This window comes from Ictidomys tridecemlineatus, chromosome 14 (genome assembly GCF_052094955.1).
Source record: "Ictidomys tridecemlineatus isolate mIctTri1 chromosome 14, mIctTri1.hap1, whole genome shotgun sequence".
NCBI classification, from domain to species: Eukaryota; Metazoa; Chordata; class Mammalia; order Rodentia; family Sciuridae; genus Ictidomys; species Ictidomys tridecemlineatus.
Window position 1 is genome coordinate 33,813,359 of NC_135490.1, and position 22,207 is coordinate 33,835,565.

The 22,207-nt window shown below is 39.2% G+C and overlaps 1 protein-coding gene across 1 annotated transcript in view; it reads left to right on the plus strand.

The window, feature by feature from the left end:
• Positions 1–7,164: 7,164 nt before the first annotated feature.
• The window catches only part of Primpol (primase and DNA directed polymerase), a 162,274-nt gene continuing 147,231 nt past the window's right edge, over positions 7,165–22,207 (plus strand). Inside the window, exon 1 of the mRNA XM_040294325.2 lies at positions 7,165–7,416. The gene's annotated coding sequence lies outside the window, so the exon portion shown is untranslated. The remainder of the gene's footprint in view (positions 7,417–22,207) is intronic.

Sequence of the window (22,207 nt, forward strand, 5' to 3'; positions counted from 1 at the left end):
TTTAGGCTTTATCTGAGAATTTGTTTTATATTTTAATAACTTTTTAACGGAAATGGAACTGGTATTTATTGTACAGAATTCAGAAAATTTTAGAGAAGCTGTAAGAAGAAAATAAGCCATCTAAGATCTCGCCAATTGGGAATAAATCTATTGCTATTTGTACACATTTCCTACTAGTAATTTTTCTAAAGGGCCATTTCCTATTCTCATCTGCTCAGTCTCTCAGCATCATTTAATAATGCTGATTGTGCTTCCCATTCCGCGCAATGCTTATGTGACATCCTTCTGTCCTGTTTCTTGGCTGGCTCCTCTTTTGCTGCCAGCCCCCTAAATTATGGTGTTTCCAAGCATTCTATCCCCAACCCTCTTATTTTCTCATTCCACATGCTTTCTCTTTGGGAGCTCTCATACACGCCCAAAGCTTCAAATGTAACTACCAACTGTCCCCAACTTAAAATCATTCTACTTACGATTTTTCAACCATATGATGGCAAGAAAATGATAAGCATTCAGGAAAACCAAGCTTCAAATGCTGAATGTTGATCTTTTCCCAGACTAGCAATATGTGTTATGCTTCCCTCAGCCAGCCCGAAATCCCAGTCAACCACAAGATCACAAAGGGAAAGGATCAATTCCCTTCAGTGTACTGATTGTTAAGCTACTAAGTTTCCATAGGTTAGGTGTATCAAAAGCATTTTCAATATACAGTATTTTTAACCCATAATGTTATCAGGACATAACCCCATCATAAATCAAGGAGTATGGAGAGTATGGAGTATGGAGTATTTGGAGATGACTCCAAAATCTCGTAGATTTTTTGTTTTGCGATACTAGCCATTGAACCCAGCAGTGTTGTATCACCAAGTTTTATCCCCAGTCCTTTTCTTGTTTTTTATTTTGAGAGAGGTTCTCGCTAAATTGTCCAGGCTGGCCTTGAGCTGAAAATCCTCCTGCCTCAGCCTCCCAACTACCTGGGATTACAAGCCATGTGCCACTTTGCCTGGCTAAAATCTAGTTCTGAGTTCTGAGTTCTGGACACAGTACTGCCTAGACATTTCTCAGGTGCAAAAATTATACATGTCTAAAACTAAATTCATAACATCTGTCCCCATAACCTTATTTTTGTCACTTCGCTAACTAGCCAGGAAACTGGGAGATTTCACAGACTCCTTGCTTCCCAAGCCCCTGGAGCTCCCTGAAATATGGGTATTGCTTACAATTTCCTAGGCCCCTAAACTCATAAAAATAGAATGAATTTCATTCTGTTCTTATACCCTTGATGACATGTCACCGCAAACCAAAGGTGTAAATATGACCCCAAACATCCACATGGTATTGATATATATAGTAAAGAAGTATTTCTTAGCTCTTTGATGAGATGCACAGAGTCCTAAATGTCTATGGTAAAAAGATCAAAATATAAACTTCTGAAGTGTAGGGGGGAAAGCACATTTGTCCCTCAAGAATGTATGAACAAGGACCTTAGTCTTTATAATATAAACACTGTCATTTGAGCAGTCTTATATAGTGAAATTAGAATGCTCTCATGAGTACAGCATGTTATATCTCACCCGTGAAATGGAACATTCTGAGAGACCTACCCAGATATGTTAAGACTAATTTCTTTTCAGGGAAGTTGGATAAGAACTATGATCACTTGAACAGGGTAGTGATATCTCTCTCATGAGTGGATCTTAAAATGAAGAAATGTAAAGATAAACTCAGTGAACTTTAAAAATGGGCTTTAAAATTTTTATTTTTCTAATAATAATAGTTAAATAAAAGAATCATTCAAATAGCAAACATTTGCTGAGTGCCCATGAAAAATTGCTGCCCTCCAAGAGGTTTCTTTTTACAGTCTAGTCAAATGACATGTTAACCTCCATTGCATCATCCCAGGAGTGGCCCAGACATCACCGCCACTTCAAATCATAGCCTTTGGAACTGTACGTTAAAGTCAAGAAGGTGTAATATGATGGCACAATACTGAAGTGCCAGTATTTACAGCTGTGATTAAATCAGGAACCCACATTAGTCTGTCAGCTGCTGCTCCAGTTTTCCCTGTGATACCACTGGTACCACTTCTGTCCTGGCCACTGGGGCTCTACTCCATGGTGCTATATTTCTCAGGACCATAAGATCATGGAAAATGTGTTTTTCACACTGTATCAGAGCAGTTGACCAATAGAGAATCACAGGTAATGGTCCTGCATTGCAAGGAACATTATTGTGAAATCCAAATTTGAATAAAAAAATAGAGCCAAGTTAAATTCTAATTGAGGCAGTAGAATGGTGAAGTTGAAAAAGCCTTTAGTCAACATTCAAGGATCCTGGCATCAAGTTGCAGAAATTCTTGAGCATGTTTGACCATTACTTCATTTAATGGTTCCTTCCATTTTACTAGGAACTTGAAATGAGGATTATTTTGATGCAATTATTCTCTGAAAATCATGACTTTAAAATTGAGTAATATATTACCCAATCCTTAGTAATAAATATTCATTTTGTCCTGTTCTCCTGCAGGAAAGAAAAACACACACTCTAAAATTGCCAAGATTTCATTATTTATCTGTGGTATGTCTGCATGTGGTTGTGGTGGTGGGCAGAGGGAAGGGGGGATATGATCGTTTTTCCGGTCCAAAGGGAAGACTTTCTACTTGGAAAGCTTCATGAATTGTTTTTTGGCGTAATTTCCCAAATGGCTATGAAACAGTCCTTTTCTCTGTAGTGACAAACTATAAAGTATTGCTTTTACCTTTAAAGATAAATGGAGAAAGTGTCTATCACTTTCTCTTGAAGTTCTTGAGTAAGGACTTAAAGGACTTGAGAAAATACTTTCAACTATTAGAGATACAAATTTCAAATATATAAACCTAAATTCAAGCAAACCCACTGGATCCACTGGTCACCATATATTTGAAGAATTTGTGAGCTTTCCAGCCACAGCTTAGGAAGCTTGAGGCTTTTGCTGTTTTCTTCTTCCCCAAACTTTGTAGCATTTTGAATGGTACATCTTTATTCTTTGCAAATATTTAAAAATTTGCCAATCAGCAAGGCAGATGTGGCATAAAACAAAGGACTGAGAATATTTTTAAGTTCTCTTGCATCCTCAAAGTGTCTCCAACTAAATCCCAAATGTGCATGACAATCTACACACTGTGCTCAGAGCTGCCATTCATCTTTGATATCTCTTTGCACATCCTTTCCCACCATGATGCATGCAGATACCTTGAGAGCGGCTATGAGTCCAGAGGCAAGAACAAGACAGGACCTCTGATTCTCCTGCAGCTTTTATCTAGTGGGGGTGATAACAAGCAAACCAATAAAATAATTACAGATTTATATTTGAGTTCTGATACTGGGCAATCGAGGGTTCCTCTAAAGAAGTGTTTTAAGCCACAACTTGAGGAAGAGAAGTTTGGAATTAGTTTCCTAGGCTGCTATCACAAAGTTCCACAAACTGAGTGGCTTAAATTAGCAGAAATGTACTGTCTCACAGTTATCAGAGGGTAGAAGTAGAGGCCCAAGTTGTCCAGCAAGCTGAAGGGGAGAATCTGTTTTGTGCCTCCTGGCTTCTGCTGATTTGCTTGGGTGTTCTCTGGCTTCCAAATCCATCACTTTCTATCTTGCCTTGATGTCCACAGAGTGTTCTCCCTATATGTTGTGCATGTCCAAATATCCCCTCCCATTTTTAAGGACAGGTACTATAATGGTCACCTTGAATTAGGAGCTCACGCAACTCCCATATGACCTCATCTTAACTCAGCACATCTACACTGACCTCTTGTTTCCCCAATAAGGTCTTGGAGGCTAGGGCTTCAACATATGAATTTTGGGAAGGGGAATACAGTTTAACCCATAATCAGTACCCAGTATGCAATGCAATATCCAAGAGAGGAAAGAGTGGGGACGGATTCCCTAAAAAGCAAAAGTGTCTGGGCGTAATCTGGGAACTGACAGAAAGCAAGTGTGACTTCAGAATTGAGTGTGAGGGTAAGGAGGACATGGAATGTGGGGGACAGGTGGGCAGGGGTTAGAGCAAAGAGTTTGAATTTTGTTCTACAAGGAGTGGGAAGATTGTGAAGGGTTCTAACAGGACACACCTGTGGTTTTAAATGATCACACTATAAATTTCCCCAGCTGTCTCCTCAACATCAATGAAATGCAAGTATTCCATAGTTTGTTGACTTTTTTAGAGGAATTTGTAACGTTTATTCACTTTCTCTCCATTCATTATATGATGAATTTGCCAAGAAACAGAGCGGTTTTTATATTCAGTCTTTTTTATTCTATTTTTGAATTCTTAAGTCAAAATATTCATTCTCCTTTATCTCTGATTTCTGTCTCTACAAATAAATCAAGTTAATCGATTTAATTAATGTCTTTTTATATCCCTTTTAAAGAAAAGACACTTTCCCTTTAAAAGAAAGAAGATATATTCAGCTGTGAATTTCAGACACACACTATTTTCTTCACACTGTTTTGGGTGAACAGTGATGATTTTCAGAGATTGTATAACCACAAAACCAACATTTGTTCCAAAATTATAATTTCAAATACATTTCACTTTTTGTTTTTTTAAGTTTTTTTATACCTTTATTTTATTTATTTATTTTTTTATGTGGTGCTGAGGGTCAAACCCAGGGCCTTGCACGCTGAGCCAAAACCCCAGCGCCGTCACTTTTTTGCTTCTAAAATTTCAGATTATTTTTAACTGGAAGAAACTCCTTATGTGATAGTTCTCTAAAACTGACTTTTTGTTGGCCAATAAGTAAAAGTAAAATTTCGCGATTTGCCTAAATGTTTTGTAATTTGAAAGTAAATATTAGTTTAAATAGCCTGTCACGCACTTTTTCAACTTCAAACTGTGGATCTTGGCTTCAGGCTTTGCTCCTTTCCAAACAAAGACGATCCACTTTTTTCTCTTTTAAATAGTGAAGTTCTGAGTGAGATGTCATTTGGGAGAAAATAATCTGTTACTTAAAAATTAAAATAAAAAACAGAAAAAAAGATCAAAGCCACTAATACCATTAGTTTTACTTTAATTTCAGATCATTGGAGACAAAGAAAACACAAACGGCCATGCTTCAAACATCATAAGAACTCAGAGGGCTGGGCTGAGTAGCGCACACCTGTAATCCCAGAGGCTCGAGAGGCTGAGACAGGAGGATCATGAGTTCAAAGCCAGCCTCAGAAAAAACCAGGCATTTAGCAACTCAGTGAGACCCTGTCTCTAAATAAAATCCAAAGAAGGGCTGAGGATGTAGCTCGTGACTGAGAGCCCCTGGGTTCAATCCCGGTACCAAAATAATAATAATAACAATTCAGAGAAGAAAATGTGTAGATCAGGCAACCCCAGGTTATGCAAGCATCTGCAGGTGAACAAGTTCACATTGGGTGAGCTAGGCAGCCCAATCAGCCACATCAGAGATGCCCGCCTTATGGGCCCATCATCAATGCGCAAATTGTCTCCATGTTTCTCATTTTTACTTCCTATCTTGAGAACTTTTCATCTTTTCGGTGATGTAAAACCAGCGCTATGGCTATGCATTTCATAATTTCATAATGTATGCAGTTAATGTTCAGCCCTTTTGACCCTTTCTGACAAACTTTTTTCCCTGATTGAGAAGCTGGAGAAACACTATCCCTAATCCTGTTACCTCTCACAATGCTTGTTTATGTTTATAACTGATCACATCTATACTTCATATTTGTGGGTATTTTTGCTTATTATGAACCTAAATATGAGAGTGGGAAACACTTATGCTATGCTTAGAGGATAAAAGAAAAATAATTTTTTTTTTTATTTTTGGTACTGGGGATTGAACTCAGGGGCACTCAACCACTGAGCCACTTCCCCAGCCCTATTTCGAATTTTATTTAGAGAGAGGGTCTCACTGAGTTACTTAGGACCTCACCATTGCTGAGCCATCCTCCTGTCTCGGCCTCCCTAGCTACTGGAATTACAGGCATGTGCCACGATGCCCAGCAAAAAATAAAATTTACTATGTACAGTATGAGCACCGCAAAGATGATCACACATAAAACTAAAAGGAAGTACATCAAAATAAAAACAGTGGTTGTCTTTGAGTGATAGGACTATGATGATGGGTTTTTGTTTGTTTGTTGTTGTTTTTTCCCCCTATTGAAAAATTAACATTTTTGAGAGTGGCTTTTATTTTTATCAGTGTGAAATTTTAGATAATTTTATAGGTGGGCTCAGAAACATACTTACCTTAAGATTTTTATATAAATTGATTGGAACTTTTACCTGGTTTTTCCACAGTGTTTCAAAAAAGAAAGCACTGAATTCCATATCCAAGATATTTTAAACCATAGTCTGAAGAATTTAAAATCTCTATATCTTCAAGTTACATAGAAGATAATTTTTCCTACACAAATGCTACACAGTTATAAATGCTACACAGTTTCTCCTAGTCTTTTATCAAAACACTTATTTTTCCAAAGGATTTGGTCTTATCATAACAGTTCAAATATAGTCTCTCCAAAAGGACATATAACATACAAGAATGAGATTTCTGTCATTCAGTGCTCCAAAATAGTCGAAAAAGATTAAGAACTCAAAGAAATATGGAACAACTATGAATCTTTTCTAATTGTAAATTTCATCTTGCTTATATGCAAATTTCAGTGCCCATATTATTAATGACAAATTCAAGTTCTTAGACATCAAACATGAATGAGGACTTAGAAAAAAATATAAACCTTTATGTTAAGCTCATTATTTTTTGCTTTCTTTCTGGCATTTTCATAGTTAATCATCATATTGCACGTTCAGTTTCCATATATGACCAGAGTAGCAGAAAGAAAGATAATAACATCTCACTTGAGGGCAATTAGGACAAGGGTTTCCCTCCCTTCCTCTGTTTGTCTCTTATCTCTCTTTCTCCCTCCCTCTTTCCCTCTCTCCCTCTCTCCCTCTCCCCCCTTCCCCCCCACCATGTCCACACACACACAAATACAATGCAAACACACACATACTCTAGAGGAGGGTTTCCTGTACCCAGATCCTCATTTGAAATTCAGGACATTTTTTGTTTTACAGAAATAATAAGAAACACTAATAATAAGTATATAGTTTTTCATTCTGGATCAAAAATAAAAGCTTGTGGGCTGAACTGGAAATACACCATTTTATTACATTGTGAACATGGTAAATTTTCATTCCCCATCTAAACAGCTATTTCCAGAAGAAACTGAAAGCACAGGGGATGTGTGGGCATGAGGCTGCTGCCCCTAGCAGGGCTATGCTCATAATTTTGGAGAAAAGAAAGGGGGGGGGGGAAGTCTTCTGATTCCTAATCTCAAGGCACTTACAAGAGTACATTGGGAGACAGAATCCATCATGAAACATCGTTACCACAAGAGAGAAATGGTGTGGAGCCCCACTCCCAGGTAATACCTTCATGTATTCATCTGCTCATTTGTCTGTCTCTTGTCTGTGTTTTTAATTCTGTTTTGTATAATTTAGATGATATTTTTCTAAAATTAATAATGCATGATTACAGCAGAACATTAGAACACTACAGACTTATCCATAGAAACAAAATTACTCAAAACAACCCAAATTTCTATCAGTACTGAAGGAGTGAATAAACTGTGGTTGATGTATTCTGTGGGATATTAATAGCTGTCAAAAAAAAAAAAAAGAACAAATGAAAGTATTTGTTCATCTGGAAAGGATGGTGCACACCAGGATGTATGATAAAGAATGAAAATCAAGATACAAAGATATTTTCATATCATAATCTTTAATGCAAACACAACAGTGACTTGCCCAAAAAAAAGTTTGAATTTAAAAGGATAAGAGTATGCATACCAAGCTGTTAACATTGATTTATCTGTGTGTTTTGAGAAAAGAATGATGATTTTAAAACAAAATGAGGATATGGAAAGGCAAAGAAAATTAAACAGAAAAATAAGAACCACTTTCATTTCTGATTTCTGTTTTATTGTATTAGGAAATCTGTGTGTGTGTGTGTGTGTGAGAGAGAGAGAGAGAGAGCTTCCTCTGGGTAATTAATTATAAGTACGTATTTCTTGATTACCCAATACATTTATATCACTTCCGGGACCTTCTGGCAGGAGTCTTTCAAACCAGAGTCACCCAAGAAACTCACCTGGCCACTTTTAAATAGGCAGCTATTTCAGTTCCCTATGAGAGCTGCCTGCTATCCCTGGAGAAGGGCCCATCTTAGCCCTTTGCTCATATCTCCCCAGCCCAAGGGATAAGAGTTTCCTAAACTAAAAACAATGAGGGTTAAAGGTTATTCCCTTCATGCCAGCCTGAGTCCTGTCCCCACTCTAAAGGTTCTCTTCCAGTACTAATGAGTTCTACATGGCCTTGAAGGACCATCATGGCTTCCTTCTGGGCACCCTGATGTACTCACTGGAAGGAAGCAAGCTGTTGATGGGGTCCAGTCCATGAGCCCACTTTGACCACAAAGTGCTGAGTGTATTTCTTCCCAACACTGCTTGTAAATCCACAGCACTGGTGTGGAGGCACTGGGGAAAGTGGATGCTTTCATCCAGTTTCCTCTGCACCTCTCTGGAACAGTTATTCACCAGGATGGAAGTACACTGCATCAACATGGCACTCGTCAGTCACACACAAAGCTAAACAATTCCAGATAGTGTTCTGGTTTGTGGCCCCCAAGGGTTCATGGTCTCCAGTGTGGCAGTTTTGAGGTGGTGGAGTCTTGCAGAAGGTGACTAGGTCCTTGGGCGTGCCACCTTCAGAAGGGGTTCCTATAGTTTTCTTGGGACCCTGGTTAGTGCCCCACAACAAAACAAGGTTGTTGTTAAAAAACAAAAAAGGCAAGGAGGGGGTTGTCATTTAAAAAATAAGAAGTCTGGTTCCTGAATCCATCTGGTTTCCTGTCTTGCCATGTGATCTCTCCCTCTTACATGTGTTTTCATCATGATGCCGTCTACCATATTGTTATATAGCCAAAAGGCCCTCACCAGAACCAAGAAGATGCTGGTGCCATGCTTTGAATGTCCCAAACTGTGAGCTAAACAGACCTGTTTTCTTTATAAAGTACCTAGTGTCAGGTATTCTGTTAACAATATCAAAAAAACATATTAATACAGATAGTAAACAACGACACACATCACAATACCAAACCTAAAAATATATTAGAGATAAATACACTAATAAAATGAGAATAAACAACAACAACAACAAAAAAAATGACACATACCAAGGACTACTAAAGGAAAAGCTTAGAAGGCTTCTAGGAGGTAGTAGGATTTGAGCTCTGCTTTTAGGAATAGGTTAAAAATAAATAGAGGGATTAAAAATAGATTTATATGTGTAGATTATCAATTATTAATATTTAGTGTTTAAAAGCCTCGATAGAAGCTTTCAGATTTAAACATCCACTCACCCCACAGAAAGCACCAATCTGATGAATTCACTTGTCCTACAGTCTAATCCAGTTCTGTGTAGATCAAAGGGATTTTGTTAAATTATACATTCCAGGTATTGGTTGAGTTATAAAGCTAGTTTTTTCAACTAAAAATTGAGGTTGTGACTGGGAAATGCTAGAACCAACATGTGGAAGAAATATGCACATTTAATCAGCTCTCAAAACAGTTCTTTAGACTCTGAAACTATAGACTGAAAACTGTTTCTTGTGACACTTGTACTGATTCCTGAGGAATGAAAGAGTAACCGTACAGTCAGCAGATGAGTGCCTGCAGACAGGAACTCCCTGGACCCTCTTAGGGCATTCCTTAGTAGACAGGCTGAGATGACGACAGTGTCGGACTGTCACTGTCACATTCAGGATGAACCAAAGAGCCTCAAGTCATTTGTTAATGCAACATTTCCCTCACAGGTTGCTTTAACTACGTGGCTGTGTCTATTCTATAATAGCAAACATTTGGTGAAAACTAAAGAAAATATCCAGACGTTTACTTGTGGTCATGAAGGCAGAACACCTGTATATCAAAACAGGTGTTTTACCCAGATGCTTGGTAGTATGTGCCTATAGCCCAGCTCCTGTTCTGCTCTGGCTCAGGCTTTGAAAGGTGCCAAGGTCCCCATGATGGCTTCATAGTAAAGGCTTCTGTCTGTCAGTGTGAGGACAGAATGTCTGGTGTGACCCCTGGGCTGCCCTCTACCTGGAGTTGTGTATTTCTGTGCCGTTTGTACAAATAAACCTAAGGCAGTGGGTCAGGGGTACTAAATCTGTTTCCAAAGCAGCAATCAGTTCAGTGACTTTAACATCTTGCTAAAACTTAAAACCGTAGAAAAAAATGTAGCTATTTCACATGGCCCAACAAAAATGAATCAATTGTATATATTCATACTCTAATACTATATATGTGTATATAGAAACATACATACACACATATATACAGAGAGAAGGAGAGATTTATTACAGGTATTAGCTCATGTGATGATTGAGGCCAAGAAGTCCCACCATCTGAAGTCTACAAGGAAAGCCAGTGGTATAAATCAGTCCAAGTGTAAAGGCCTGAGAAATTGGCAAGATGATTACATAAGTCCTAGTCTGATTCTAAAGGCTCAAGAACTAGGATCACTGATGCCCAGAGCAAGAAAAGATAAATGTCCTAAATTGGGCAAAGAAAAGGAATTTACCCTACTTTGTCTTTATATTCTGTTCTGGCCCTTCCTCTATAGATTAGATATGTGCCCCTACACTGGTGAGGGCTCATCTTCTTTATTTAATCTACCAATTCAAATGCTAATCTCTTTCAAAAACATCATCATCATAAATACACTCAGAAATAATGCATTACTAGTTACCTGGGCCTCCCTTAGCCCTGTCAAGTTGACACACAAAATTAGCCATCATAGGGGCTGAGGTTGTGGCTCAGTGGTAGAGTGCTCACCTAGCACGTGTGAGGCACTAGGTTCGATCCTCAGCACCACATAAAAATAAAATAAAGATATTGTGTCCACCTAAAAAACTAAAAAATAAATATTAAAAATAATTAACCATCATATATCATATATGTGTGTCTCTGTGTGTATATATATGTGTGCATTAAAGATAAAAAATCATTAACAAAACTTTGAGTCTACTTGCTTTTAGTAACATTATCTGATCCATGTTTGTTAGAATGATCGTTTTTCTGAGACTAGTAAGAGATTTGGACCAAGTCAAGTAATATAAATTTCTACCACCAAAGAAGGAAGGAGATTGTATGGAACCAATGCTAGGGGACAGATAGATGAGGATGGTAGGAACACGAGGTTAAGAGAGTAATTCTAGGGGCTGGGGTTATGGCTCAGAGGTAGAGCGCTCGCCTAGCATGTGTGAGGCACTGAGTTGATCCTCAGCACCACATAAAGTGAAAAATAAAGACATAGTGTCCACCCATAACTAAAAATAAATATTTTTTTAAAAAAGAAATAATAATTCTATAAAATGGTCCCACTGTGCTGACCCCCACATTGTCCCTCTCCTCATTGTCCCTCTTTGCCAAAAAGCAATTTACCTGGGGCCGGGGTTGTGGCTGAGTGGTAGAGTGCTTGCCTAGGATGCATGAGGCATTGGGTTCAATCTCCAGCACCACATTAAAAAAAAAAAAAATAACAAATAGGGCTGGGATTGTGGCTTAGCAGTAGAATGCTCCCCTAGAACGGGCGGGACCCAGGTTCGATTCTCAGCACCACATATAAATAAAGGCATTGTGTTATGTCAATCTACACCTAAAAAATAAATATTTTTTTAAAAAAGAGTTTAAAAAAATAATAATAAAAATAAAATAAAGGTGTCCATCTACAGCTAAATAAATAAATAAATAATTTTTAAAAAGCAATTTGCCTGAAGCCCTGCTTGGCCTAAGTGGACAGGATATGTCACATTCCTCAGCAAACTACCTGTTATCTTCAAGGAAATGCAGACAGGAAATAACATTGATAAAAGGAACCCAGGTTACTTTAAAGGGAGAGACTTTTGTGACCCTTTTCACAGATCAGATTTTGGAAGATAAGGGTAGTTCCTCCTAACCATAAAATCTGTAAGAATGTATGATTAAGAATCCAATTAGGGCTGGGGCTGTAGTTCAGTGGCAGAGCGCTTGCCTAGCATGTGTGAGGCACTGGGTTCAATCCTCAGCACCACATAAAAAACAAACATAAAATAAAGCCATTTTGTCCATCTACAACTACAAAAAAAAAAAAAAAATCCAATTAGACCTGATCAGCATGGGCCAAGGTGACCTAGAGTTACCATGGCAGTGGGAACTTGAAAGTCTGATGTCATCCTGCTGACAGTCAAAAGTCAAGAGGTGAGGGGCTGGAGTTGTAACTCAGTGATAGAGCGCTTGACTAGCATACTGAGGCACTGAGTTCAATCATTAGCACCACATTAAAAAAATTAAATAAAAAAGGCATTTTGTCCATAAACAACTTAAAAAAAAAAAAAGTCAAGAGTTGGATCTGGATAGAACTGTCTGGAAACTTCTCTGGGATCCCCAATAAAACTGGAGTGCAGGAGAGGCACATTGTCCCTCTCCACTCTAAGACCCACTGTCTCCCTTGAGTGTCCCCTTCCCCTTTTCCTATACCTTTGATAAACTCATGCCTGTTACTCTAAGTGACATGTTTGAAATTTTTTTGACTAGGTCGAAAGAATCAAGAGTTTGAAGATGGGGTCTTCAAAACCCCATGCCTCAGTTTCTCGGAAAGCCCTAGCTCTGTAACTATTATCGGCATATAGTATGTACCAGGCACTCTCCTGGATGTTAAACTCTTTATCACCCAGATGGGTCATTTCCTTTAAGGCTGGGGATCTAATTCCTGCTTTATAGTTTGTCCTTTTTGTTTGGTCTGCTGAACAGATTTCTTACTTGTATCTTTGTTTCTACTTTTGTTTTCCAATAGTTCATTCTGCTCTGCTTAGATGCACCCAAATGTTATTAAAATATATCATGTATCATCACTTTCTTGCTAAAGCTCTTCACACATTTCCACAATGATTAAAATAAAGTTCACTCCCTTCAGTGGCCCACAAACCCTCTCTCTGCATGTGGTCTGGCCCATGCCTACCTATCTCTCACTTCACCTGGGACTGTTCTTTGCCCTGTTCACTTTGATTTTAGCACAGGGGTCAGGACACCACAGCCTACAAGGAACATCCAGATGACTGCCTGTTTTTAAACAGATCTTGAAACAAGAATGGTTTTTCACATTTTTAGATGGTTGAGAAAAAAGAAAAAGAACAATAATATTTTGTGACTCGTGAAAATTATAGTAATTCAAATTTCAGTGTCCATAAATAAAGGTTTAGGGCAACACAGTCATGTCATTCACTTGTGTATTGTCCAAGGTTGCTTTTGCATTAAAATAACAGAGCTGAGCAGTTGCAACCAAGACTGGATGGCCCACAAAGCTTAAAATATTTACCAGCTGGCCCTTTTCAAAAGAAGTGTGCCGAGTCCTGCTTAAGCCACAGTGGCCTCCTTTCTGTTCCTAAAATGCAGCCCATGCAGTCCCTCTCCAGGGCTTTCCTGGTCTCTCTTCCAGAATGTTCTTCTACAGTTTTTTACATGGCTGATTTGTTCTCATAAGGTCTTACTTAACTTGCATAAAATCAGCAGGAGGCCATACGCCATCAGACTGTTTTTCTGGATCAGTTTCTGATCCATGGATGCAGAGATTTGGTACATTACCATCCTGCAGAAGTGAGGGGAATGAGAGACTTTCTTGAGGTCATAATTGGCTCTGAATTCCATCTACACAGTGATACCATCTATTATTGATGTTCCTCACCTGTTGTATCCCTGAGACTGAAAAGCTGGAGGAAGAAGCTGTGTATTCCATATCTCAGACTTGGGGCAACAAAGGAGATATCATGTCATTTCAACCATGTCCTCTCACCATAGTCAGCAAGGCAGTAAGCACAGCCCAGAATTTTTTTTTAAATGTTTTTAGTTGTAGATGGATACAATACCTTTATTTATTTACTTATTTATTTTTATGTGGTGCTGAGGATTAAACCCAGTGCCTCACATGTATCAGGCAAATGCTCTACCACTGAGCCACAAACCCAGTACCCAGAATTCTTTTTTTAAAAATATTTATGTTTTAATTGTAGATGGACACAATACCTTTATTTTATTTGTTTATTTTGCTGAGGATCAAACCCAGGGCCTCACACATGCTAGGCAAATGCTCTGCCACTGAGCCACAACCCCAACCCCCAATACTCAGAATTCTTAATGTCATTGTGAACATGGGACCTCCAACAGAGAGCAGTTTTTCTCTTCATTATAGTGTACTGGTCCACCAGGAGTCAGGAGACGCACCCTACCAAACTTAGATCATTTAATATGCATTGTAGTCAACCTAGACAGATCTTGGAACAGAAGATCTCTCTCCACATCATCTACCAGATCACACCAAGTCATTCAACTACTTTGAGTCTGTTTCCTCATCTGTAAGACACTAACTAGCCTACTCCTCTTAGGGGTTGTTTAAGGGTCAGATGAGAAAATGTTTGCAAAACTAATTTATAATACAAGTCTTAAAGGAATATACATGACTTCATTAACCCTCTCTGAACCTATTTTGTCCCATTATTTCAGATGTGAAACACCTATAAAAACTTAAGTGATATATAATTTGGCATATAACTATAATAATAAGAATATAATCATATTTTGATATAATAATTATAACAATATAAATTAACATAACTAGATATATGTGTGTGTGTGTGTGTGTGTATATGCTCTAGATTCCAACCTATTTTAATGCACCTGTGTTGGTTTTGTTGGACTATCAAAAGAAATGAAAATTTGGGACTTAATGTGTTAATATCATAAAACAGCAGCATAAAATTCTACTTGAGAAATGTGACTAAGACAATCTCTACAGTATTGTATCTTAAGAGTATATAATTAAGTTGTCATATGTCTTAAATGTACTACTTTTTCTTAAAAATATTGGTGGGATAGTGTGGCAATTTCTCAAGACACTAGGAACGGAACTATCATATGACCCAGCTCTTCTGTTCCTTGGTATTCATCCAAAAATTAAAATCATCATACTAGAGTGACACATGCACACCAATGTTTGTAGCAGCACAACACACATTAGCCAAGTCATGGAGCCAACCCAGTTGCCCATCAATACACAAATGGATGAAGAAAATGTGATATATATACACAATGGAATTTGACTGGGCCATAAAGAAGAATGAAATCATGTCATTTGCTGATAAGTGGAACATCATGCTAAGTGAAATAAGCCAGACTCAGAAAGTCAAGGCTCAAATTTTTTCTCTCATATGCAGAAGCTAGAGGGAAAAGGGAGATAATAAAAGGGGATCCCAAAAAAAAGGGGAGGAGCAATAGAGTCGAAGCAGGGGGTCAAGGGGGGAGGGAGGAGAGGAGAGAAAGAGGCAGAACAGAAGAGTGAAGTTGACCAAATTATGCTATGTGCATGCATGAATATATCACAATGCATTCCAATTTTACATATAACTTTAATGCATCAATAAATAAGGGAAAAGAAGACAAATAAAGGAAAGGGACAAGGGAAGAGGGAGGGAGAGAAGAAGGAGATAGCACTGGGGGTTGAAATGGAGAAAATTATGCTATGTGCATTTATAAATATGTCAAAAATGAATCCCACTATTATGAACAACTATAACACATTAAAAATAAAGAAAACTAATCGACGTGTGTTTATGTATAAAGAGAAATCGGTATTAATTTTAAAAACACACAGGCGAGAAAGGTATGTAAGAAATATTAAGAGGTATTTCTAGAGTGCAAGTACATTCTGTGAGATGCAGGCTCTGTATGTCCTAGACAGGAAGAAGAGATGAAGACTCTGAAAAAGCAGACTACAGAGATAAAAGATCAAGACCAAGCCAGAGAGAAAACTACCAAGACCTCTTGGGTAAAGTGACTTTTAATTGTGTGAAAGTTCCAACTTGGAAAGCACATATTTCCCAAAGCAATCAGGGAATACGGTTCACTGCAGGAATTGTTTTCCTGTTACTGAATGCAGCAAATACCAAGGGGAGCATTCTGACAGAGACTACTGAGAGAACTTTTGAACTGGGACATAGAAGAAAATGCAGTAAGTCTTCAGAAAGTGGGGACCAGGCTGGGCTAAGGGCTGGCTTTAGCACATGTTAAGTCCTGTATGAAGACCCCATGGTGCCCTGGCCTTGGACTTGGGAGATGTGGGTCCCAGTCAATGCTCTGATGTACTAGCTGTGAGAAGCTGCTGAGAGTCAGTTTTCTCCTCAGTAAAATCAGGACAATATAATCTTTTTTTCCAGGGATTTTTGAGGAGTAGAAATAATGCCAGAAAAGCAACTGCCTCTGTATCTCACTCAAGAAAGCTATTGGTTCTATTCTAACATACCAGTCAGTTACTGAAGAGACATATACTTCATTAAGATAATACCATCTTCATTAGACTGTAAAGATCCAAAGTTAAAACACAATTGAGGGGCTGGGGTTGTGGCCCAGTGGTAGAGCGCTTGCCTAGTATGTGTGAGGCACTGGGTTTGATTCTCAGCACCACATATAAATAAATAAAGGTCCATCAACAACTAATAGAATATTTTTAAGAAAAGCACAGTTGATATTGTAAGCTGACAGATCCTCTCAGGATACCTGGAGATGATTCATGGTAAGAACACTGCAAGAATAGCAAGGGCCATCTGCTTCCTCGGTTGCCAAGGTGGCACACAGAATCTTCTTTCGGCTGAAAAGTAGGAGTGAATCTGGTGTCTGAATCAAAGGTCTGATGCAAGGCCAGAGGGACCCAGGGCCTATGGAAGCCTTGAATAATTAGAATCAGGTTGGAAAACCAAACCCTGAGCTAGAATAGCTGAACTGAGCATCAGGAGGGATGAGGAGTAGGAAGCCACAATTAGGCCACAAGCCAGGAGAGTCCTGAACAAGTGGAACATGTAGATATCACTGTTGCAGGGTATCTGGAGCTAGGGTGTGGCAGGGGTTCCACTGCAGAACTAGTTGACAGTGCAAGACTAGTGTCCCTTATCACTCATCCACCACCCACCCACTCCCGCTCACACCTCCCTATATGGATCTTTGCCCGGCCTATGCACATTCCAGTGACATCCATAGCGTTGCTCTTTTCTTCATCTGCAAAGTACAAGAGAAAAAAAGGACACAGTAGAATTTAATCCACGTGGGAGGCTACTTACCCTGGCCAGCAGTTCTCCGTAAGCCAGGAAAACCCAGACCCATAGCCACCTAGAAGTTCCCCCTGGAACAGATGGAAGGGGCAAGTCCATCTGACAAGAGCCCACCCTCTTATCCACTCACCTATTAAGTTCTCTCAGTAACTCCTGAGCCTCTTCACAGTTTGAGGCTTGGAGATGATGGGACCAACCTGAGTTCCAGTTCATCCTCTTCAGGGTCCAGTTTGTACTTGATCTCCCCTGCTTCCCCAATCTTCCCTTCCTGACTGCCAATAATAGCCACAGAACGCATTACCACTCAATAGATCAATGTGGTTAAAAATGTATAAAACAACATAGTTGAATATCAATAAATAATATATGAAACAGCAAGGGGTGTGAAAGATAGTGAATGTTTTTCAGGCCTTTGTGCAATCTTTCAATGCAGATGTACTTTGTGGATTTCTAAGAAGAAAATATAACATGTAGCCAATCTCAAACTTCCTTGTCCTGTAGAAAATGTTAGGGGACACTGAATCTCCAATCCCAGTACCTCAGAATGTGACTAGATTTGGAGATAAGGCCTTTAAAAAGTTATTAAGGTCAGATGGGGTCATTAGGGTGGACCCTAATCCAATAAGGCTGATGTTCTTTTATATATGTAATTACATATCTATAAAATTTTATATATCTATAAAAATTTATATATATATATATATAGTTGTTAATGGACATAATACCTTTATTTTATTTTATGTGGTGCTGGAGATCAAACCCAGTGTTTCATGCATGCTAGGCAATCGCTCCACCACTGAGCCACAACCCCAGCCCTGGCTGATGTCCTTTTTAGAACACAGAGACGGACACCAGACATATGCACACACAGATAAATGACAATGTGAATACAGTGAGCGGGTAGCCATTTGCATTCCTAGAGAGAGGACTGAGAAGAAACCAAACCTGCCAACCCCTTGATTCCAAACTCCTAGCTTCCAGAACTATCAGATGACCCATCTCTGTTCCTTAAGCCACCAGTCTGGGGTATTGTGTTACAGTAGCCCTAGCAAACTAACACAGGAAACCTATTAATATTTTCATGATCAGTTTTGGATAGATTGGAATAGTATCAAAAATCATTTCTATACTACTTTATTAAAAAGTATTCTGGACATGTACTTATTTTTGTTTACTTGCTATCTAGTAGCACTGATCTATGAACACTAAATTTCTTCATCTTTGTGTGAGTTCTTCACATTTTGCTATGGTTTAGATATGGCTATGTTTCTGAAGCTTGGAGAACAAGTCTGTGTTAGAAGCTTGGTTCTCACTGTTGTGATATTAAGAAGTGGTAGCACCTTTAAGAGGTGGGCCCTGGATGGGGTGATCAGATAATTGGGAATGCTGCCCTTGGCAAGGATTAATGCTCGTCTCTGGAAGTGAGTGAGTTCCTATGAGGTGGGTTGTTATAAAAAAAAGTAAGACTGGCTCCTCCACGGTCTTTGGCTTCCCATCTCACCATATCATTGCTCTTGCAAACATCCCCACCATGGTGATGCCATCCACCATGAGACCTTCACCAGAGGCCAAACTGATGGAGCTGCCTGATCTTGGACTTTCAGCCTTCAAAACCATGAGCTAAATAAACCTCTTTTCTTTATACATTACCCAACTTCAGGTGTTTTGTTATAACAATGGGAAATGGACTAATATACACGATTCATATAAATTCTCAAATAGCAAGTCTCTATCATTACAGATGGACAAATACTGTGCATTTGTCTGCACTAGTAATTTCTAGACAGGAGTTTTGAGACTATGGTGGCTTTGTATTGTGTTAATATATCTAGGGTAGAATTGTGTCTCCCAAAAACTCTGAGCAAAATTTTAGAGGCAGAAGTGAAATAGCAACAATGTTTGCTGTTAAAAAAAAAAAAAAAAAGACAGTGTAGCTGGGCTCAGTGGCATACTCCTGTAATCCCAGTGGCTTGGGAGGCTGAGGCAGGAGGATCGCAAATTCAAAGCCAGCCTCAGCAAAAGCTAGGTGCTAAGCAAGTCAGTGAGACCCTGTGTCTAAATGAAATACAAAACAGGGCTGAAGATGTGGTTCAGGGGTCAAGTGCCCCTGAGTTCAATTCCCCAGTATCCTACCTCCCTGCCACCCCCAGTGTAGGGCCAGGTGCTGTTACAGTCACATACAATACTGTGCATCTACTGGCTCATGTTATTGGCACAGGACAGTGGCTAGGCTTATATTTCCTCCAACTCCCACTAGAACCCCTCTTCAGTTTTCCTGAATCCTGGGCAAGGTTAGTGAGCAGTTCCAAGTTGAAATGCACCCGCTCTTCTGCAGGTTGTCTACATCACCAAAGGTGGAGGGTTGGAGGCATGAAAAACCAATATTGGCAGGCCTTGGCTCCAGGTTACCCACATGGGTCCCATCTCATTTGTGCAGATGCCAGTGTGTGATTATTATCTCCTACTTCACATCCATCTTACCCTCTTTTCCCATAGATCTAGCCCTGCTGACCCCAGGCACAAGTCTGGACAGTAATGACAGGTTCCACAGACTGCTTTACCAGATTCTCTAACCACATAAATTATAATCCCTACAATAAATTCCTTGTTTTGTTGAAGGCAGCTTTGCCTCTCTGATCAAATTTTAACTGATACAGGAGTTGCTATAATAAAAACTTAAAGTGTATGAAGTTTAACTGAAACCTGGGATAACTGGGAAAAATAGAAAATATAATGATGAACTGCATGGTTTAATTAAGGAGATCTCCAGGCACAGTGTTGAAAGTCCCACTTGACTTCTAGCTCTCTGCAATAAAATAAGGGAAAACAGAGATGAGCTAAAGAGCAAACCGTTAAATATAAAGGTGACAAAACTTGCTGGGTTAGAAAATATATGGTTTGTCATTTCTAGCCTCTCCAGATGGCAAACAAATCTAAAATTAAGAAATGGCTTCTAGATCTGGTTCCAGTTAAGATGAAGTGAGCAGATGCCATGGTATCTCTCTCTCTGATTACATCTAAGATCTCCAGGGAGGATACATAAAGCAACTAAATAAGGACTCTGAAAGGAAATAATAGCAGGTGGGTTGGGGAGGGAAATCAAAACTCCAAGAAAGACCAATAAGGTTGCAAATGTCCTGAGCTATTCCCCTTTCATATCATTTGGTATAGGCTCAGGATGGCTGGAGATCCAGAGCTGTTTAAGTGGCATGGATAGAAAAGGGTCCAAGAGAAATGCTCTTTTTCTAATCAAAAGAAGGGGACAGGAATTCCTGCACGACAGAAAGAGTGGGGGAAATCCCCACTCTTTACCTGAGTCGATGCCATAAAGCAAAGAGACTTGGGGGTCTTCTGGAGGAGACGGATTCATTTTGCACAAAGTCATTGAAACCAGAGGACAGACTGTGGCAGATTACATCACCCAGTGATGGCCATAACAGTATCTGTCATCCCACATGATCTTTTGACAATGTGATCTTGTTATCTCCCATGAACCAGTGAAGTGTCTTTCCCTTGCCCTTGAACCTGAATGGACCTTTGTGATTGCTTCAACCAATGGAATATCGGAATGAGACCATGTAACCCCAAAACTTGTTCATAAAAGGCAATACAGTTTACTCCTGGCTTTTTTTTAGAATGCTTGCTCTTGAAACCCAGCTGTTATGCTATAAGGAAGCCCAGACCACATGGAGAAGTCCCATGTAGGTGTTCCAACCAACTGTCCCCGCTGAAGGCCTAGCCAACACATCCCATTAACCCTAGATTTCAGCCCATCTACTACCTCAGTGCAGCCCTATGGGAGACGTTCTATCTAAGCCAAATCAGGCCCCGCGCTACAATACTTTTGTTGTTTTATGCCACTAACGTTTGTTATATAGCAATAAGTAACTAGAACAGAAACCATAAAAATAGCTGTTCTGGTTCCTTTTTCATCAAGTCTCAGATTTTCTTCAAATCCATTATCCTACTTCCCACCTGGAAACATCAGCCCTATCTGTTGGTTGGTTAAATTTCTTTACCATGTTGTTCTCACTCTGTGGCTTTTCACTTCCCATCCTGGTCTTGGCGAATCGAATCTTATTCATTGACTAGTAAACCCAATACAATAGATACTGACACTAGGAATGGCCTTCGACTCCAGTGTAAATAACACTCTGCAACTAAAACATATATACATATTAAAAAAAAATAATAGAAAGATCAGAAGCTTAGCAGTTGCTCATGAAAGTAGGGAAGAACAATGGATGTAGTTATAATTGAAATACACAGTATGGAACCTAAAGAAATGGAGTGAAGGGCTGAGGTTGTGGCTCAGTGGTAGAGTGCTTGCCTAGCAAGTGCAAGGCCCTGGGTTCAATCCTCAGTACCACATATAAATAAATAAAATAAAGGTATTGTGTCCAACTACAACTAAAAATTAAATAATTTTTTTAAAAAAGAAATGGAGTGAGGAAAGAAAAACAATAAATGGGAGAGACAAAAAATTAAAGAGAAAAGAGAAGAAAGTAAAGGGAAATGAGTAAGAATATGAAAAAATAGACATAGGAAGAAAGAAAGGGAAATCATGAAGTAAGAACCAGGAAATAAGGAGAAAGAAGAGCAAATATAGTTGCTAATATTGAAGCCATGCTAAAAATACCCTCAGAAGGCATGCACACAGGACTTGTCAGGACTGCCAAGAGTTGTGCAAAAGATGTACTCACACTTCACTGAATATTATCTACACTTCAGGGCTCTTATTGGCTGATCCAGAAACCCCAGAATTGGTTACCCCATGGAAACAGACTCTCTCAACTATACCCAAAGTCCTGCACTACAAACCAGAAAGCCAGTTAATTGCTCTACAAGGGAAAGGAAGTCTTTCCAAATATCACTTACCCATCCTCAGTCGTATTTCCCAGTCCTCCAGTTCTCCTAGTGGCTGCTGGATGAGCATGAAGTCAGAGTACAGGGATCTCCAGGCCCCGAGACATCTGAGGAGGCATGTTGCCCCACAACCGAGGACTTTAGTGACCCTCCATGCT